Source organism: Kogia breviceps, chromosome 3, assembly GCF_026419965.1.
Source record: "Kogia breviceps isolate mKogBre1 chromosome 3, mKogBre1 haplotype 1, whole genome shotgun sequence".
Taxonomy (NCBI): domain Eukaryota; kingdom Metazoa; phylum Chordata; class Mammalia; order Artiodactyla; family Physeteridae; genus Kogia; species Kogia breviceps.
The window spans coordinates 185,616,372-185,634,966 of record NC_081312.1 but is presented as its reverse complement, the minus strand read 5'-3'; the positions used below and the strand labels follow the sequence as shown (position 1 = coordinate 185,634,966).

The 18,595-nt window shown below is 42.7% G+C and overlaps 1 protein-coding gene across 11 annotated transcripts in view; it reads left to right on the top strand.

Annotated features, from left to right (window-relative positions):
• Positions 1–18,595, top strand: part of ZEB1 (zinc finger E-box binding homeobox 1) — a 203,587-nt gene that overhangs the window by 125,898 nt on the left and 59,094 nt on the right. The window lies entirely within an intron of this gene.

Sequence of the window (18,595 nt, the reverse complement as noted above, 5' to 3'; positions counted from 1 at the left end):
TCCTCCGTAAAGAGGCTTAGTAGTTCAGGCAGTGATGAGGGTTTTTGAACTGAAGAAGTGGGCCTTGGGATGGGAATAAAAGGGAGAGATTTGACAGAAATGTAGGGGGTAAAATATATTAAATTTGGTTGATTCCATGTAATTCTGTGTAATTGAGAAAGAAAGGCTGACATAACTCCCAGGTTTCTGGAAAGTAAAACCCAGAGAAGTTAACTTGCTTATTTACTATCACAGCAGGGCTGATAACCTGTTAAATTGTAATACTGAGCTCGGAACTTTGGGGAGCAACTGTTTCTTAAGTATTTACTGTTGGTGGCCAGGACTGACCCACTGGCGTCATTGATCCGGAGTCTTAATACAGAAGCAAGAAAGAAATGATTTGTCTGGAAAAGGGGGAGATGAGGAGAATGAGATAGAGGTAAAAAGAAAGATGAAAAAAAATCAATGAAGAGGTTCTGTTTCCGAAAATATGTTGGGATAGATTATTTGGATCAGTGTTCTCACTGAAAGTAACTAATGGTATTAAATTTTTAAATGAAGAAAGAAATCTTCTTGAAAGATTTAAAGAGCTAACTAGATAGTTAAGACATTAACAGTTTATAAATCTAAGTGGATACAGGAAGCCATAGAGGTCAGAAGAGCACAGCATAGAAGACTCTTTGGCCTCAAGGACATTTGCCTCACAAGGGTAACCTAAGATGTGGTTTTCAGGCCTCTGAGAAGAAACAAAGCCTTGGATCACCAAAGAGTTAGTAGCAGATCCTCCCCTAGTATGGACTACATCCTGACTATGAGGAACTAAAAGCAAACCCTCTACCACCCCTACCATCCTCAGGAATTAGCAAACAAAATTGCCCTGACTAGGGATTGGGGGAATGGAGGATTGTCTCTGAGAAACAGTAACCACAAGCTGTCATGCATTGATTTATAGCTCAGATTCACATTACTGGGCAGCCTGATCAAGTTCAAGCCATAATTGAGTGTAAAGTGGACCTGCTGCCCTACCCATAGACACCAAGCAGAAGCAAAGCCAAATCTTTTGGAGGAACATACCTTCATCTTAGCACTGTAGAAGTTTCCCAAATAATTCAGTAAGAAGACAGCAATGTGAGTGAGAATTACCAGAAACAAAAGGAAACAGAAACTGACCTGTAAGGACTTTAACTATCTGATACAGATTATAAAATGACTGTCATGTTTAAAGAAAACATATGCAAACTTGAAATTACCTGCTGTGGTAGAAAAAAATGAACCAACAGATTTTAAGAACCAAATATAACTTCTAAAAATTAAAAAAATAGAATAATAGAAATTCAAATTCAAAGGACAGGTTTAACACTAAAGTAAACAGAGCTGAAGAAAGAATTAATGAATTGGAATATAGGGGGAAATTTATACTAAATGCAACTCAGAGAGACAGATAGAAAAATCCTGATAAGAGACATGAAGGATAGAATAGAAGTTTCTTCTACTCTTAATTCTAGGAGAAGAGAGAACAGGGAAACAGCAGTATTTGAAGAGATAATGGCTGAGATTTTTTTCAGTCTTGATGAAGGACACCGGACCACAGATTCAAGAAGTTCAGTGGATCTCAAGAAGGATAAATAAATCTATCGCCAGTCACATTATGGTGAAATTACAGATTATCCAAGACAAAAATAAAACTCTTAAAAGTAAACCCCCCAAATTCAGATTATGTTTGAGAGGGTGGCAGTTGGACCGACAGCTGAATTCTCTGTAAAAACAGTGGAAGCCAGACACAGTGAAACGATGCCTGCCAATACAGAATTCTGTACTTCACAAAATATCTTTTAAGAAAGGAGGTGATGATTTCAGACAAGTTTCAGGCAATGGAAACAGAAAATGTGTTCTCAGTAGACTCTTATTAAAGCAAGTCTTAAAGAATATATTTTCGTCATGAAGAGGGGAATCCTTGATAGAGGTCTGAGGTGTAAGAAGAACAGAGAAAATGACAAGTACATGGTAAAGATAGATAAACAGGTAGTATTTCCCATGAAAATACTCACAAAAAAAGCAAGTGTAGCTAACTTTATTGCAGATGATGTAGACTTGAAGGCTAAAAGCATTATTATGGATAACAGGATCATTTTATAATGATGAAAGATTAAATTCACTGATCAGATATTATTTTAAATGTGTTTGTACCTAATAACAAGGCCTCAAAAATATGTGAAGAAAAAATAGACAATCTACAAAGAGAAAAAGACAAATATACAGTCATTGCTGAGGATTTAACATACCTTGGTTAGTCATTGATGGAATAACCAATCACACAAAACCAATGAGGATACAGAAGATTTGAAAAGATATACGGACAGTGTACTTAGTAATTGCAAAATAAGTATTTTTTCAAGCTATTTGGAATATTTGTAAAAATTGAACATATACAGGGTCGTAAAGCAAATCTCAACAAATTTCAAAGGATAAAATCATACAGAGCATGTTCCTTGAACACAATACAATTAAGCTATAAAATAAGATAAATAGAATATTATGTTTGGGAGTTTTAAGGAACACACTTTTGAATGTATGTTCATGGATCAATAAAGAGATCGTAATGAAAATGAGGAAATATTTTGAACTGAATGGTAAAAATATTCTATATCAGAATTTGTAGGATGTGGTTAAAGCAGTTTCTAGAGGAAAATTTAGAGCTTTAAGTACATATTTTAGGAAAGTTTCTGGCTCAAAGTTAATGAACTAATAAACATCTATCTTAAGAACTTAGAAAAAGAACAGCAAACTGAGTTGTTTGAAAGTAAAAGAAAACAAAACAAAATAAGTACAGTTAACTCTTGCACAATGTGAGGGTCAGGGTGCCGACCCTCCTTGCAGCCTAGTCAGCCCTCCGTGCTTGCAATTTCCCCCCAACCACGTGAGTGGTCCCCGCCGTGTGTACTGTCCCCCCATGCCTGCATCCCTCAGTGCATGCGGGTCCCCCCGTTCGTGCAGCTCCTCATCCATGGATTCAGTCAACTGCAAATAGCTTAGTATTGTAGTATTTACTATTGAAAAATGTCAGCATGTAAGTGGACCTGTGCAGTTCAACCCTGTGTTGTTCAAGGATCAACTGTAATATAAAATTGAAAATAAACCTACAGGGGACTTCCCTGGCAGTTCAGTGGTTCCAATGCCAGGGGTGCAGGTTCGATCCCTGGTTTGGGGAGCTAAGGATCCCACATGCCTTGCGGACAAAAAACCAAAGCATAAAACGGAAGCAATATTGTAACAAATTCAATTAAGACTTTAAAAATGGTCCACATCAAAAAAAAAAAGTCTTTGAAAAAAAAATAAACATACAGTACAAAAAATCAACATAAGCAAAACTTTATTCTTCGAAAACATTAGTATTTACAAACCTTTGATGAGATTGATCAAGGAAAAAAAGAAAATATAAATAGCTAAAATCAAGGATGAAAGAGTGGACATAACTACAGATACTACAGACATTAACAAGTTTACAGGGGAAATGTGGGACAGGATATTAGAAATTCGTAGCCAGAACTGGCTCAGGAAGAACTGGAAAACAGGAATAGTTCTATAACCTCACCACAAAGGAGTGGTGAAGATATGGAGCAGCTGAGACTCTTAGGATTGCAAATGCTATGCCACTCTGGGAGGCAGTTTGGCAGTTTATTATAAAGTTAAATATACACTTAGCATATGACCCAGCAATCCCACTCCTGGGTATTTTCCCTGGGAAAATGAAAACTTAGGTTCACATGAAAACTTGTACGCTGATGTTAGAAGCTCTATTCATAAGTTCCAAACATTGGAAGCAACCCATTGTCCTTCAACAGGTGAAAGTGTAAGGAAACTGTAGTACATCCATGAGATGGAATACTACTCAGTGATGAAAAGGGACAAACTACTGACACAAGCAACAACTTGGATGAATCTCAGAGGCCTTATGCTGGATGAAAGAAGCCAGTCTCAAAAGGTTATACATACTGTCCGAGCCCACATACCTTACATTTTCAAAAAGTCAGACTGTATATGCTAGATAACAAATCAGTAGTTGCCAAGGGCTAAAGGGCAAGTGTGACCCTAAAGGGATAGGTAGCACCCGGGAGTGTTGGGGAGAATGGGACTGTTCCGTGTCCTATTTTTGGTGGTGGTTACGTGAATCCAGATGTGTTAAAATTCATAGAACTGTACACCAAAAGAAAAAAAGAGTAAATTTTTCTACATGATAATTTGATATGTGTACGTATGTGTGTGTATGTATATATATAAATTTTTTCCTCCTCTACAAAGAAAACTAGCCCAAATGACATCACTGGTAAATTCTTCTAAATATTCAGGGAGATAATAATTAGACTTTTAGACAGTGCTTCCAAAGACTAGTGTAAGAGAGAAGATTCCCCAACTCTTTAAATGAGGCTACCATAATCCTGATACCAAACCAGATCAGTATAAGAAAGGAAAATTACAGACTTGCTCAGAACACAGACGCAGAAGTCCCAAACAAGATATTAGCGATAGAGTATACATGCATGTACGTGTATGAAATGCAAGGTCAGAATAACATTTAAAACAATTTAGGGACCTCCCTGGAGGTCCAGTGGTTAAGACTTCACCTTCCAGTGCAGGGGGTGTGGGTTCCATCCCTGGTCGGGGAGCTAAGATCCCACATGCCTTGTGGCCAAAAAACCAAAAAATACAAAACAGAAGCAATATTGTAACAAACTCAATAAAGACTTTAGAAATGGTCCACATCAAAAAAATATCTTTACAAAAATAAAAATTTTTTTAAAATAAAAATTTAAAAATACCACTTTAACCCAGACTTAAGGAGAACACTCAAAATTCACTTCAACAGACACAGAAAAAAATGTTTATTAAAACTCAGTACCTGTGAATGGATATCATAAAAACTAACGAATTAGGTACTTCCTTGATCTAAGGAAGTATGTAAAATCTATCACAGACATCATGCTTAAATGACAAAATGACGAGAACATTTCCTTGGTGATTAGGACGTGTACCGCTCTCCTCAGCCTTCTCCTGGAGGTGCTGCCGGTGCAGTAAGACAGAACAGACCCAGAAAGATAGCAGTTAAAAAGGAAAGAACAACTCTCATTATCTACAGACGATACAACTGTATATATAAAAAAGAATCTACAGATGAATTATTAGTAGTAGTAAGAGAATTTGACAAATTTGCTGACTACAAATGATCTACTGAATTTAAAGTCATCCTTGTACACATCAGCAAGTTAAAAAATGAAAATAGATGTGGAAGACCACACGAACAAATTATAAACCCTTATTAGAGGCATTAGCAAGTACCTCAGTAAATGGAGAAATCTATCATGTTCATGGATTAGCAGACTCCATCTTTTGTTACCTAGACCCCAGACTTTATTTGGATGTCACAGGTTTTCCCACGCACGTCCTCCTGTTCCGGGGTCCCGCCCGGGGCACACATTGCATTTGGTTTGGTCTCCTTAGTCTCCTCCGGTCTGTGACGGTTTCTCATCTTTCCTTGTTTCTCGTGACCTGACAGAGGAGTACTGGTCAGGTACTTGTCAAACATCCTCCAATTTGGGTTGGTCTGATATTTTTCCATAATTAGACTAAGGGTGTGGGATTTTGCAAAGAATAACGTGGTAGAGTAGCCTTCTCGTCCCTTCATATCAGGGGGCACACAAAAGCCACAGGACATCACTGCGATTTCTCCTTTTTTATCGGAATCGAGTTGATGTACCATATGCTGCTGCGTTACTTTCCGGTGTGCAGCACAGTGACTCCGTTTACACCTACACGTGTCCACTCTCTCTTTTCAGATTCTCTTCCCGTATCGGCCATTACGGAGCATTGAGTAGAGTCCCCTGTGCTACACAGCAGGTCCTTGTTAGTGACCTGTTTTACATTCCATAGTGTGTCTGTGCCCCAGAGTCGCCGTGCTTTTTAACCTGGCGTCTGCGGAGCCTGGCCAGCAGGCTGGTGGGGGGGGGGGCGATCTGCAGACGTGAAGCTGGAGAGGCAGTGAGGTGCCAGGGCACTGGGCGGTCCTAGAAGCTACTGGACACACTTTTACTCGTCGGAATGAGGAGACACCAGAAGAACTTGAACGGAGACGTGGTGCGGTTTGATTTTCATTTCACAAGGAGCGCTCTGGCCGCTGTATCGAGAATAAACCCTAGAGGCCAAGGGTAGGCACAGAAGAGTTATTACCGTACCCCAGGGCAGCGGCTTGAATCCGGACAGTAGGAGTAAAGGCGGTGAGGGCTACCAAGTTCTGGCTGTACTTTGAGAGTAGAGTCACTAGGGTTTATTGACGGATTGTATCAGGACTGTGAGAAGAAGAGGGGTTTAAGATGATCCCATGGTTTCTTCCATTTCACAGTTAGGTTTGGAGGGAGCTGATTATGACACATTTATTACTCGTAATCTTGTTGGAACCAGTCCCACTCGTATCCATTTTTGAGTCTGATTCTGTCTTTTGTCGTGTCCATTTCCCTCTGTCATCCAGAAGTATGATGGGCAGGGCCAGCGACAGACCTAGTGGTACCAGCTTTCTTCTGTTGTCATCATGCTCTAAACCTACCACTTTTTAAATAAATTTATTCAACCATTTTTAATCCATCCATGTCTTCAAAAATAAATATCATATGACATCATGCCTCCTAGTAATACTTTAAAAAATGGATATGAGGCCAGTTTCTATGACTTCTTTTCTTTGAACCCATCCCGAATGCTAGTGGTCAATGTTTTCTTTTTCTTCTTAAGTACAGACAACATAGTACCTTTACAATCTATTCTAGAAAACATTCTCAGGTTGGAAGTTAAATATCTCTGATCTGTAGTTTACAAAAGGAAGTCAAAGGTAGACTATGCAAATTGAATGATTTTGTCCCTATCTCCTAATCTCCACTGTTACTCAAAGGTCATAACCAGTGCTCAGGTCAGTGATTTATCCTCAAAGTCTTCTATGTTTTCTGAAAATAATTTTGTATGAGCCAGGAGACCAGGTGTTCCTGTACAGTGATGTATCTATCATGGGTTTGATTCTCTTTTGCTTCTTGAACTCCATACTTTCCGGAAGAGAGGATCAAAACTAATTCTGTTAGTTCCTGGCTGCGTGTGGGATTTGAATCCAGACTCTGCACCACGACAGACCAGGGCCGGCCTGGTCCAGCTCCACCACGTCTTCCCAGGCTCGGTGAGGTACCACGCCCTGTGTCCAGCCCGTTCCTCTAGGCTTCCACATCCTGTGCCCTCTCCTGGGCGTCCTTCTGTCCTGTCTGTCTCCTCCCCTGTGACCCATTGTCTGACCCCCGCAGACACAGTGAGCGAGTGTCAGCAAAGCTGCGTCTGTCTGTCACTCTTCCACGTCGTGCTGTGACTGACTGATCACTCTGTTCCACCAAACACTCCTGAGGCCACACGCTGTATGGTCTCTGTCTGTGGCCACTAACGCCTAATACGCATTAGATGCTTAAGAAATCTCCTGCAAATGAGTGAATGAGTTAAGACGTAAGACGTTTTCCTTTTTTTATTTATTTTTATTTTTTTTTGTTTTTTGTTTTTGTGGTATGCGGGCCTCTCACTGTTGTGGCCTCTCCCGTTGCGGAGCACAGGCTCCGGACGCGCAGGCTCGGCGGCCACGGCTCACGGGCCCAGCCGCTCCGCGGCATGTGGCATCTTCCCGGACCGGGGCACGAACCCGTCCGTGTCCCCTGCATCGGTAGGCGGACTCTCAACCACTGCGCCACCAGGGAAGCCCTCCTTTTTTTGTTTTTAATCTTCATCAATTATACCATCAGTTTCAAGAAAATGTTTTTCCCTTCCTTGCTTTCCTTAACGTTTTGAGAGCTTTAGTTCTTCTTCATTTTTTATCCTCCTGACACTATTTGGACCTTACATTGTCTAAACTCCTATATTCATCCTTGGTTATGTGACATTCTTTCTGCTCTTTGTAAATTTACTTTTGAAATCTGAGCAACCTGTAAGCTCCATCTGGGTGGCGCTTTGCTTTCTTTCTTTTCTTAAACTTTTCTTATATAAAATATGAATAGAGATTAAGGAGTTTTCTTGGCTGGCCCATGTATAAGGCATCTAGGAAGCAGTAAAATAAGATAATCACTTAATCCTTTTATCAACCGTTTTAAAAAGAACGTTAGAGACTTCTTCTGGTAAGATGGAATACATATACTTTTCCCTATTTCTTCTGCTAAGTACAGTCACAACCTGTGGCTACTACACGTAAACAAGTGACTCTGGAAGGTGGAGGGAAGAAGGCAGGCTGGTTGCCTCAGGACCCGAGGAACAACCCAGCAGTGAGTCCCCTGGGCTTTCTCTTAGCCACTGTGTCCCTTGTGGGTCAGAACCTCAACACCCGGTAAGAAGGTGGCTAGTGGACACTGACGGCTCTAGCCCGGCCCCCGGAAGACCGCAGTCCCACTGTCCATCCTCAGCAGCAAAGGCTAGTGCGGAGCCCGGCCTTCCACACTCGCTGAAAGGAACCTCCCCCCACGGTGATGTCAGAGACCAAGTAGGGAGCTGGGACTGGGGTCCCCACTCAGCATCAGTGACCAGGGAACACCGTGGAAACTACGCAGGAGCCTGGCCTTCCATGCCACCACCCCCAGTGGCGACAGGCATCCCACCCGCTCCGGCTAGGAGGCCTGGTGGAGATGGAAGGTTTTCACCCGCACCCGCAGGGCCGGCGGAAACCACGTGGGGCGCCGTGGTGAGGCGCCTCGTCCTCCTCGGCCAGAGCGGGAGCAGGAGAGCCTGGCAGGGGCCTGGACCCCACCCGCTCAGCCGTCAAGAGCAGCGTCTCTCCCCAGGTGGGGGACAGAGGCTGAGGGAGGAGCCTGCACCTCCCCGCCACGGCCCAGAATGGGCGCGTGCCCGCCTTCCCACGGGAGATCCGGGGTTTCTGTCTCCCTGCAGAATAGCTGGATGTCTAGTGTCGTTCAAAACTCATTTGTCACACTGAGAGCCAGGAAAGTTTCAACTGAAGTAGAAAAGACAATCAACAAACACCAGCACTGACGTGACAAAGATGCTAGAATTATCTGACGTGTGTGGTCATATGATAAAAAGTGCTTCAACTCCCAATTGTGAGCATGCTTCAAACTGAAAGATACAGTCTTCACAGAGAAATAGAAAATACGAGGAAGCACCAGGTGGAAAATTTAGAACTGAAAAATACAATAACTGAAACTCAGAACCTCAGCACGCAGACTCCTCGGCCGCGTGGCAGGATGGGAGGGGAATCAGCGAGGTTGCAGCTGGAACAGGTGAATTTCCCAGCGCGAAGGACACAAGGAGACAGGCTGCAAGAGGAGCAAGCAGAGCCTGAACGACTCCTTTGGGCCCGCCGTGCCTGTCGTCCGAATTCCAGGCGAGAAGTAAGAGGGCGGGCCTGAAAAGCGTTCAGAGCATTAATGGCTGCAGTCCTCCAAGATGTGGCGAGAGACACGCACCCGCACCCCAAACAGGATGAATCCAGAGACCCAGGCCGAGGTGCATCATAGGCCACCTCCAGAAAACTAAAGCCAAAGAAAGAATCCCGAAGGTGGAGAGAGGAGATGCCTTTACCTTTAGGAGCAAACAGTTTAAGTGACAGAGACTCCTCATAGCAAACCATGGAGCCGGCCAGAAACAGGACGCCTCAGATGCTAAAGAAAAGGATTGTCAACCTGGAACTCTATATCCTGAAAAGAGATCCTTCAAGGATGCAGAAGAAATCAGGACACTTTCAAGTGAAGAAACACGAAGACGGTTTGTCCCCAGCACACCTACGCTAAATGAATGGCTAAAAGTAGCTCTCTGAACAGAAAGGAAGTGATAGAAAAGAAATCTTGGGACATCAGGAAGGAAGAAAGCACAATGGCAAGAGTGAACATATGACTACATGCAGTAGAATATACCGTCTTCTGGATTTTCCCATGACGTGTGTGACAAAGCAAAAAGCATGAGTGTGGGCAGGTAAAGTTAATGCAACAGAGGAACTGTCGATACTTTCTAATTTGTATTGTGTACAAGCTACCTCGAGTTCTGTCTGACCAAATCTTATGGTAAATTTGATACTCAAGTCATAGGGTATTGAGCATTACACATTAATTCCTACCTGAACATAACTATTTTCATTTGAGCCATTATTGTTCAACATGCATTGTTTAGAGAACATATGTTAAAGAGACACTGAAAACTGCTTAAAACTCCTCTAAAGAAAAAACCCTCAATTTGAAGATACATTCCTTACATAAATAAACCATATTTCTAAACCAACATAAAGGGCTAATTCTAGGCTTTACCTCACCTAAGTAAATAAAGGTTTATGTGTGTCACACCATGTTCAAAACAATCTTGCCTGACCAAGTAGAACAAACCAATAGACATAAAACCGTTCTTTTGATAAATGGTTTTGACCAAAGTGAAAAATCAGTATCAGCCACTGAAAACCACAAGTCTGGATAATTCTGGCATTCCACCACTTAAAAATATCCTTTCCCACTGCTAGAGTTTAGAATTTCATCTGTGAAAAGGGGCACAGCAGATTTGCAACACTGCCCAGGAATGCAAGGCAACCAAGACTTTTTGCTGGAATATTGGTTCAGAATCCTCAATAAATTAACTTCATGAATATCGAGGTTAGTAACTATTACTGGTTTATTCAGTTGGCTACCATTAAGTGGCCCTTAATCATTCATTCAAATGAAAGTTTATGTAATGAGGCCTCCAATCCAGAGCACTTCTACCCTTGAATTGTTTTATGGCTCCTCAAGATGGCCCTTGTGGCTGAGTTTGAAAAATTATCTGTCAGATTGGACCTGGTTGACCAAAGCAGCTGGCCCTGGAGCAGGGGCAGGGCCCTGTCTCCACTGCTGGTCTGTGCTCTTTACTTTTGTGGTACATCCTGTTAATAAACTACCACCCAGTGTGACAAAACAAACAACAAAACAAGGAAGGAAAGCTACAGGAGCCACACCATCTATGCCAATTAGTTACTTTAAAGACTTTTAAGAAAGAGGGGAAACGCTAAAGGAGAAAGCAGTCAGTGACATTTAGCTGTGCCAGAGACCAGCACATGAAACTGATACACAGCCACAGCAGAGTGCAAATCAAGGGTCTAAAAATATTGGAAAATATATGCTATCGAGATGTTAATCATGCAGTAAGCGCCTTTAAAAATCTCTTCGTATCTGGGAGTGAAATCTCAAGTTAGGATCAAGTTCTTAGATTATAGAGAAGACGTAACAGTTTCATCGTAGATACTAAATTAACTAGGACATGTTCCCTACTAAAAATGAAATTTCTAGATTCTTTAAGCCCTGTTCTTTTAAAATACTATAAACTTGACATTTTTTTGTGGGGAAGATAGTGTAACCTGGCAGTGTTCCAACATGTCATACTTATCTGACAAGAGTTTCTTGTGGTTCAGCCAGAAATTCTCATGCTTGTGTCAGTTAAACGTTCTTAAATATACACACTCTTAACTTTTGAGACACCTGTCTTATAGGCCTCTCATTTTTTTAGCTTTTAAAAAGTATATGAAACTAATCCAATAGTATAAAATATTATTTAATAGATTGACTATTTCTAAATGCTTTAAGATTGCTGAGTTTAAAATGTGATCCCAAGTAATAGTGACTTAACCATTTTTCTACTTGAAGTTGTTTAAACTCTATAGAAATGTACGTGTTTACAAAAATGCCAAGTCAATGAAAACTTCTCTAAAATAATAACATCTAAAATTCTGATCTTATAGTCCATAGCAATAAGGCTTTCTTGAATACAAGTTATAATAAACTAGTATAAGTAGTCTATGCAAACAGTGTATCAATCACTATATAACTCATTATCGAGCCAGATTGTCCTCACGTCTCAAGATTCAGCCTGACCTGTGCTTGGGAAACTTTTCAACCAAGGGTGGTGTGTGATGTGGCAAAAGCTCACCGCGCGGCTCTCTGTCTTCCCTGCGCTGCTGTGCCTCTCGAGCGCCTCTTCTGCGTCTGTAAAATGAAAAGACTGGGACAGATGACCACAGAGGTATTTTTTTTAGCTCTACTCATAAGGGAATCCAACTCCATTTGCGCTGATACGCAATGGTGATCTTTCAGTGCCTCTCAATACCTAAGTGTTGAGAGACAGCCCCGGTGGAGGGGCCCGGGCTGTGCCCAGTGTGAAGCTCAGCCGTGCCCTCTGCCCCCCTGCAAATCCCAGCCGGACAAACGGGCCGCCCGGGGAGCAGTGTGTGCAGCTCCTCTGTCGTCGGCTCCGCTGCGTGTGTTCCAAGTACTGCTTCCCAGTTACTTAGGGGCTTTCTTGTCTTCCCACCCCCTTCCGTGGGCGACGTAATTCATTTATAATACAGCTAGGCTCCTTTGTGGACGTTTGTGTTTCATTTTTTATTGTCTGCTGAGTGATTTATGGGGGGGGGGGTGACAGGGACAGTGTCGTGGCTGTGAAGGTGTACCGTGCAGAAAGATGTGCCCAGACAAGTGTCACACCGCCCCCCAGTCCCTGTTTTCCTTCCCTCTAGTTGATAAAAACGCTACTCACAGAGGTGTGCGTTATTTTGAAACTATTTTATGTGTAAAGTGTACACCGGAATTGAACAGATACGTTTGTTGAGGATAATGAGAGCCAGATTTCTCACTGTCAGAAAGAAGTTACAAACAAGGGGAAGAAAGGAGGCTAGAGTAAACCCTGTGCTGTCCGATTGGAATCAGAGGTGTCAGAGTGAACTCATGGTTCTTTATGGCTATAAAGATAAATATAGAATTACACATGGGTATATGCGGGTGTCAGGGTACATATGTGTATCTCCCAGCTCTGTCTGCTGAGAAGGCATGGAAGCAATGAGAGCCAGGAGCAGTGAGTGTACCTAGTGCACGGGTCTGGGATTCACATACCGTCTCCTATAGAATGACTGTACCAAGGCTCCCTGCATAAACGACTGAGTCTAGAACTGAGTGGGGAGAAGTATGAGATAAGCCTGGAACATAAGTAAGAAAGTGCTAAAAAATTCATGAAGGCATGTCAAAGGACACAAGAGCTAACTTGAAGGAGCTCCCCATGGCCAAATCTGGAACCGTTTTGGCAGCAAGATAATGATCGTATTGGACTATAATCTATAAAATAAAATATCCACTCGTCCATATTGATAGAAATACTTAATACATGGGGGAGAAGGGAAAGTTCCTCCTTATACTCTTACTCCAGTTGTAAATTAAGAGGTAATTAAGGGAATGGAAAATCGCCATTTGGCAAACGCCTTGGTGATAATTGTTGCAGGCAAGAACCATCAATGGATGCTAAAATTAGTGTGTGCAAGTAAAATGGGAGAAAAGTATATACGTCCATAATCACAGAGTGTTTCCCCATCAGACAACTACAAAGAAGGGCGTAATAACTCGTATAGAGAAACCTGAGAGCATCTTAACCAGGGGATCAAGGTGAATGTCACCAGTAGTAGGACACGCTGACACCGCGCGCCACTGCTGAGAGGCACCAACAGAGGCACATCGCTTCAGAGACAGTTTTGCTCCAAATGTATTTCCTCAAAATCCCGTCATCGGAAACGCCAGAGAGATCGAATTGAGGGCATCCGACAAAATAAATGACCGGTGCTCTTCAAAGTTGTCAGTGTCAGGGTCACAGAAAACAGAGGCCTCTCGGAGACTGACTGGACTGTCAAATTGTGGAGGAGACAAGGAGACATGACAACCGAATGCACTGTGGGATCCAGAATGGATTTCGGAACCAGACAAGAAAAGGACGTTAGCGGGGAGACTGGCAAAGGTCAAATAAGACCTGTACGTGAGTTAATAGTACGGCATTCATGTTATCATAATGGTTCTCGTAATAGTATGGTGATTATGTGAGGAGCTGGTTGAAAGGTATACAAGAACTCAGTGCTATTTTTCTTTTCTATAAGCCTAAAATTACTTTAAATCAAAAAGGGTTTTTTAATCCTGGTCTAAATGAAGCAAAACCCCCTTTCCTTTGAGTTTCATTAGTGTATCTGAAAAAAGAGTTGGCGTTTTCAAAAAGATTTTTCTTAATAAACAATAATAGAACAAAAGGAGGAACACTGAAACAGTAATAATTCCGCCTACAGAGTGCATATGCTGTCGGATCTCTGGCCTTCATCCCTGCCTTAGCCTGTCTGATGGAATGTCTGGCGTCCCCTCCCTGAAGGCCTCGGGCACGGCCGTCACCGTCCTCGCGGTCTGCTCCAAGCTGCCAGCAGCCTTACCCCGGAGCTGGTCTCCATACCTGGAACTCCGGGGGCAAGGACGAGTCAGGCTCATTCTACCTTTCATTCGGGCTTTGTATTCGGGTCCAGTCTGGGTTTTGAGAGATGTGCATCTTTTCTGAAAAGCACCGGGGGGCTGGGAAGGCTGGCACAGTGATGAACACTCACACATCAGCCCCGAGAAGTGACACCGAGTGGATGCGCCTGCACAGGCCCGCCGCCGCCGCCGCCGCTTTCCCGAGCACCATGTCCTTTCGCTTCTGTAACAACTCTGTGGGATGGTGTGTTAGCTCCGTTTCACAAGTAAGGAAGCGGAGCCTCAGAAAGGTTAAGTATCTTGTTAAGATGACACATTAAATATGGAAAGCCAAGATTTAAATCCAAATCTGTTTGTTACTGAAAAGTATGCTATTTTCTTTTCCTTATAGACCAACGGGGAAAAAAAAAAAAATATATATATATATATATATATACATTGAATATAAAATCACTACGTGACATACATGTATAGAGGAACGGGATGTAATTCCGTCATAGGATACACCCATAGACATCTCTTCTGTGGTGCTTCTGTCAGCACTGAACTCTTCTCTGTTTCATGCTCCCCTTTCTAATTAGTGACCTCCAAATCTTAATTTTATTTTAAATTTCTATCTTTATGTTTGACGTTTCCTTCATATATCTGTTTGTATTTCATTTTTATATTTTAAATGTAAAAGCCTTCATTCCCTATTCTCATAGGCAAGTTACATTGAGTTGGCCAGAACGTTCGGTTTTTTTCCATAAGATGGCTCTAGTAGTGCGTAGTTGTCTTTAACTTCATTCGAAACCATTTTGTTAGATTGTATTGTGACAGCTGTCATATCAGTGTGCATTAAAAAAAAAAACTTATCGGGCTTCCCCGGTGGCGCAGTGGTTGAGAGTCCGCCTGCCGATGCAGGGGATGCAGGTTCGAGCCCCGGTCCGGGAGGATCCCACGTGCCGCGGAGCGGCTGGGCCCGTGAGCCACAACTACTGAGCCTGCGCGTCCGGAGCCTGTGCTCCGTGGCGGGAGAGGCCACAGCAGTGAGAGGCCCGCGTACCGAAAAAAAAACTCACAGGCAGGGCTTCCCCGGTGGCGCAGTGGTTGAGAGTCCGCCTGCCAATGCAGGGGACGCGGGTTCGTACCCCGGTCCGGGAGGATCCCACGTGCCGCGGAGCGGCTGGGACCGTGAGCCGTGGCCGCTGAGCCTGCGCGTCCGGAGCCTGTGCCCCGCAACGGGAGAGGCCACAGCAGTGAGAGGCCCGCGTACCGAAAAAAAACTCACAGGCAGGGCTTCCCCAGTGGCGCAGTGGTTGAGAGTCCGCCTGCCGATGCAGTGGACACGGGTTCGAGCCCCGGTCCGGGAGGATCCCACGTGCCGCGGAGCGGCTGGGCCCGTGAGCCATGGCCGCTGAGCCTGCGCGTCCGGAGCCTGTGCTCCGCAATGGGAGAGGCCATAGCGGTGAGAGGCCTGCGTACCGCAAAACAAACAAACAAAACTTATCAAAATTGGTGAATTTTTGTGTAGCCATTTTAATGTTGAAGATGGAAGAAAAAAGCAACATTTTCTGCGTATTATGCTTTATTATATGCAACTGAAATGCAAAAAAAGATTTGTACAGTATATGGAGAGGGTGCTGTGACTGATCCAACGTGTCAAAAGTGGTTTGCAAAGTTTCGTGCTGGAGATTTCTCGCTGGACGTTGCTCCAGGATAGACCAGTTGAAATTGATAGTGATCAAATGGAAACAATAATTGAGAACCATCAACGTTATACCACGCGTGAGATAGCCGACATACTCAAAATATCCAAATCAAGCGTTGAAAATCATTTGCACCAGCTTGGTTATGTGAATTGCTCTGATGCTGGATTCCACGTTAAGTTAAGCGGAAAAAAAAAAAAAAAAAAAAAAAAAAAACCTTCTTGACCATATTTCCGCGTGTGATTCTCTACTGAAACATGATGAAGATGTCAGGTTTTTAAAACAAATTGTGACGGGCAATGGAAAGTGGATACTGTACAACAGTGGGGAACAGAAGAGATCGTGGGGCAAGCGAAAGGAACCACCACCAACCACACCAAAGACCAGTCTTCACCCAAAGAAGGTGATGTTGTGTGTACGGTGGGATGGGAAAGGAGTCCTCTATTTTGAGCTCCTTCCAGAAAACCAAATGATTAATTCCAGCAAGTACTGCTCCCAATTAGACCAACTGAAAGCAGCACTCAACAAAAAATGTCCAGAATTAGTCAACAGAAAACGCACAATCTTCCATGTGGATAACGCAAGACAGCATGTTTCTTTGATGACCAGGCAAAAACTGGTACAGCTTGGCTGGGAAGTTCTGATTCATCCACCAGATTCACCAGACATTGCACCTTCGGATTTCCATTTATTTCGGTCTTCACAAAATTCTCTTAATGGAAAAAATTTCAATTCCCTGGACGACCGTAAAAGGCACCTGGAACAGTTCTTTGCTCAAGAGAAAGTTTTGGGAAGATGGAATTATGGAGTTGCCTGAAAAATGGCAGAAGGTAGTGGAACGAGAAGGTGGATATGTTGTTCAACAAAGTTCTTGGTGAAAATGAAAAATGTGTCTTTTATTTTTACTTAAAATCTGAAGGAACCTTTTGGCCCACCCAATATATCCCTCTAGACTGTAAACATTCCCATGGCCTCCAGCAAGGCCAGGACCTAGTAATTCCTAGATGATTCTTGATTTTCAGACCTGTGGTATCTGATATTGAACCCTACATCCCAATCTTCTTCTTGGCTAGCCAGCAAATAGCTGTTACCCTCTTTCTTCTCCTTGCTCTGAGACTATTTAACCACTTGATTGGTTCTCTGTTGCTGCCCTAACAAATTACCAGAACATTCAATGGCTTCAACAACACAAATGTATGGTTTTACAGCGCTGTTGGTCATAAGCCCATGACAGATCTCACTGGGCTAAAATCTGAGTGTTGACAGAGCTGCATATTTTTCTGGAGATCCTAGGAGAGGATCAATTTCCTCACTCATTTGGAGATTGGTGGAATCAGTTCCTTTTGGTTGTAGGACCAAGGACCCCACAGGACAGTTCCATCAGCAAAGAACTCCTCCTCACTGTACACTTTTTAGTCACACCTTCCTCCTACTGCAAACCCTGGTGGCCACAGCCGCTTCTCTGTCACTGTGGTTTTGGTTTTTTGAGAAGGTCATATAGATGAAATCACAGCATAAAACATTTTGTGTCTGGCTTCCTTCACGCTGCGTGCCTTTGAGATTCATGCATCTTGCTGCAAGAATAAATACCGTGCTCTTCATGGATGAGCACTGCTCCGTCATACGGGTGCGCCCCAGTCGATCCCCTCACCCACTGAAGGGCATCTGGCTGCTTCCCGTTTGTGGGGATTATTAATAAAGCTGTAACATTAGTGTATATGTGGGGTTTTGTGAACAGTTTTCATTTCTCTAAGGCTAACTTATGGTGGTATTCTTGAATAAAATGTTAAGTGTATGTTTTAAGAAAATGTCAAACTGTTTTCCAGAGTGGCTGTACCATCTGACCAGTAATGCAGAAAGATCTAGTTTCTCCACATCCTCACCACTGTTTGATTTTATCGGTTATTTTTTACTTCAGCCATTGTAATAGTGTGTTTTTATAGTGTGTCATATTCTCCTGTGCATTCCCCTAATGGCTAGTGAAGTTGAACATCTTTTCATGTGTTTGTTTGCCATCTGGATATCCCCTTCAGTGAAGTGTCTGTGCACGTCTTTTGTGCATTTATATAAACAGGGTTTTAGTTTAGGTTTTGAGTGTTCCTTTTAGTGGTAGTAAATATTTTCTCCCAGCCTGTAGCTTTTCATTCTCTTATCCTAGCCTTTCACAGAGCAAAAGTTATAGATTCATTGAGGTCCTTTCTAACAATTTTTCCTTTTATGGAATCATGTTTTGGTGTCATGTCCAAGAACTCTTGGCTTACCCCAAGATTACTGGAATTTTCTCCTTTGTGTCCTTCACTTTTTAAAATCAGATCTATGATCCATTTTCAGTTAACTTTTTATAAGATACAAGGTTGAGGTGAGGTTCATTTTTTTGGATATGTGGATGTCCATTTGTTCTGATATTGTTTGTTGAAAAGACTGTCCTTTCTCTGTTGAACTGCATTTGCACTTGTGTCAAAACTTAATGTCCATATTGTGAGGATCTGTTTCTGGACTCGGTTCTGGTGGTCTGTGGGTCTGTCCCTTTGCCAGTACCACATCATGTGATTACTATGACTTTATCCTAAATCTTAAATTTAGGCAATGACATTCCTCCACCTTTAATTTTCTTTTTAAAAATTGTTT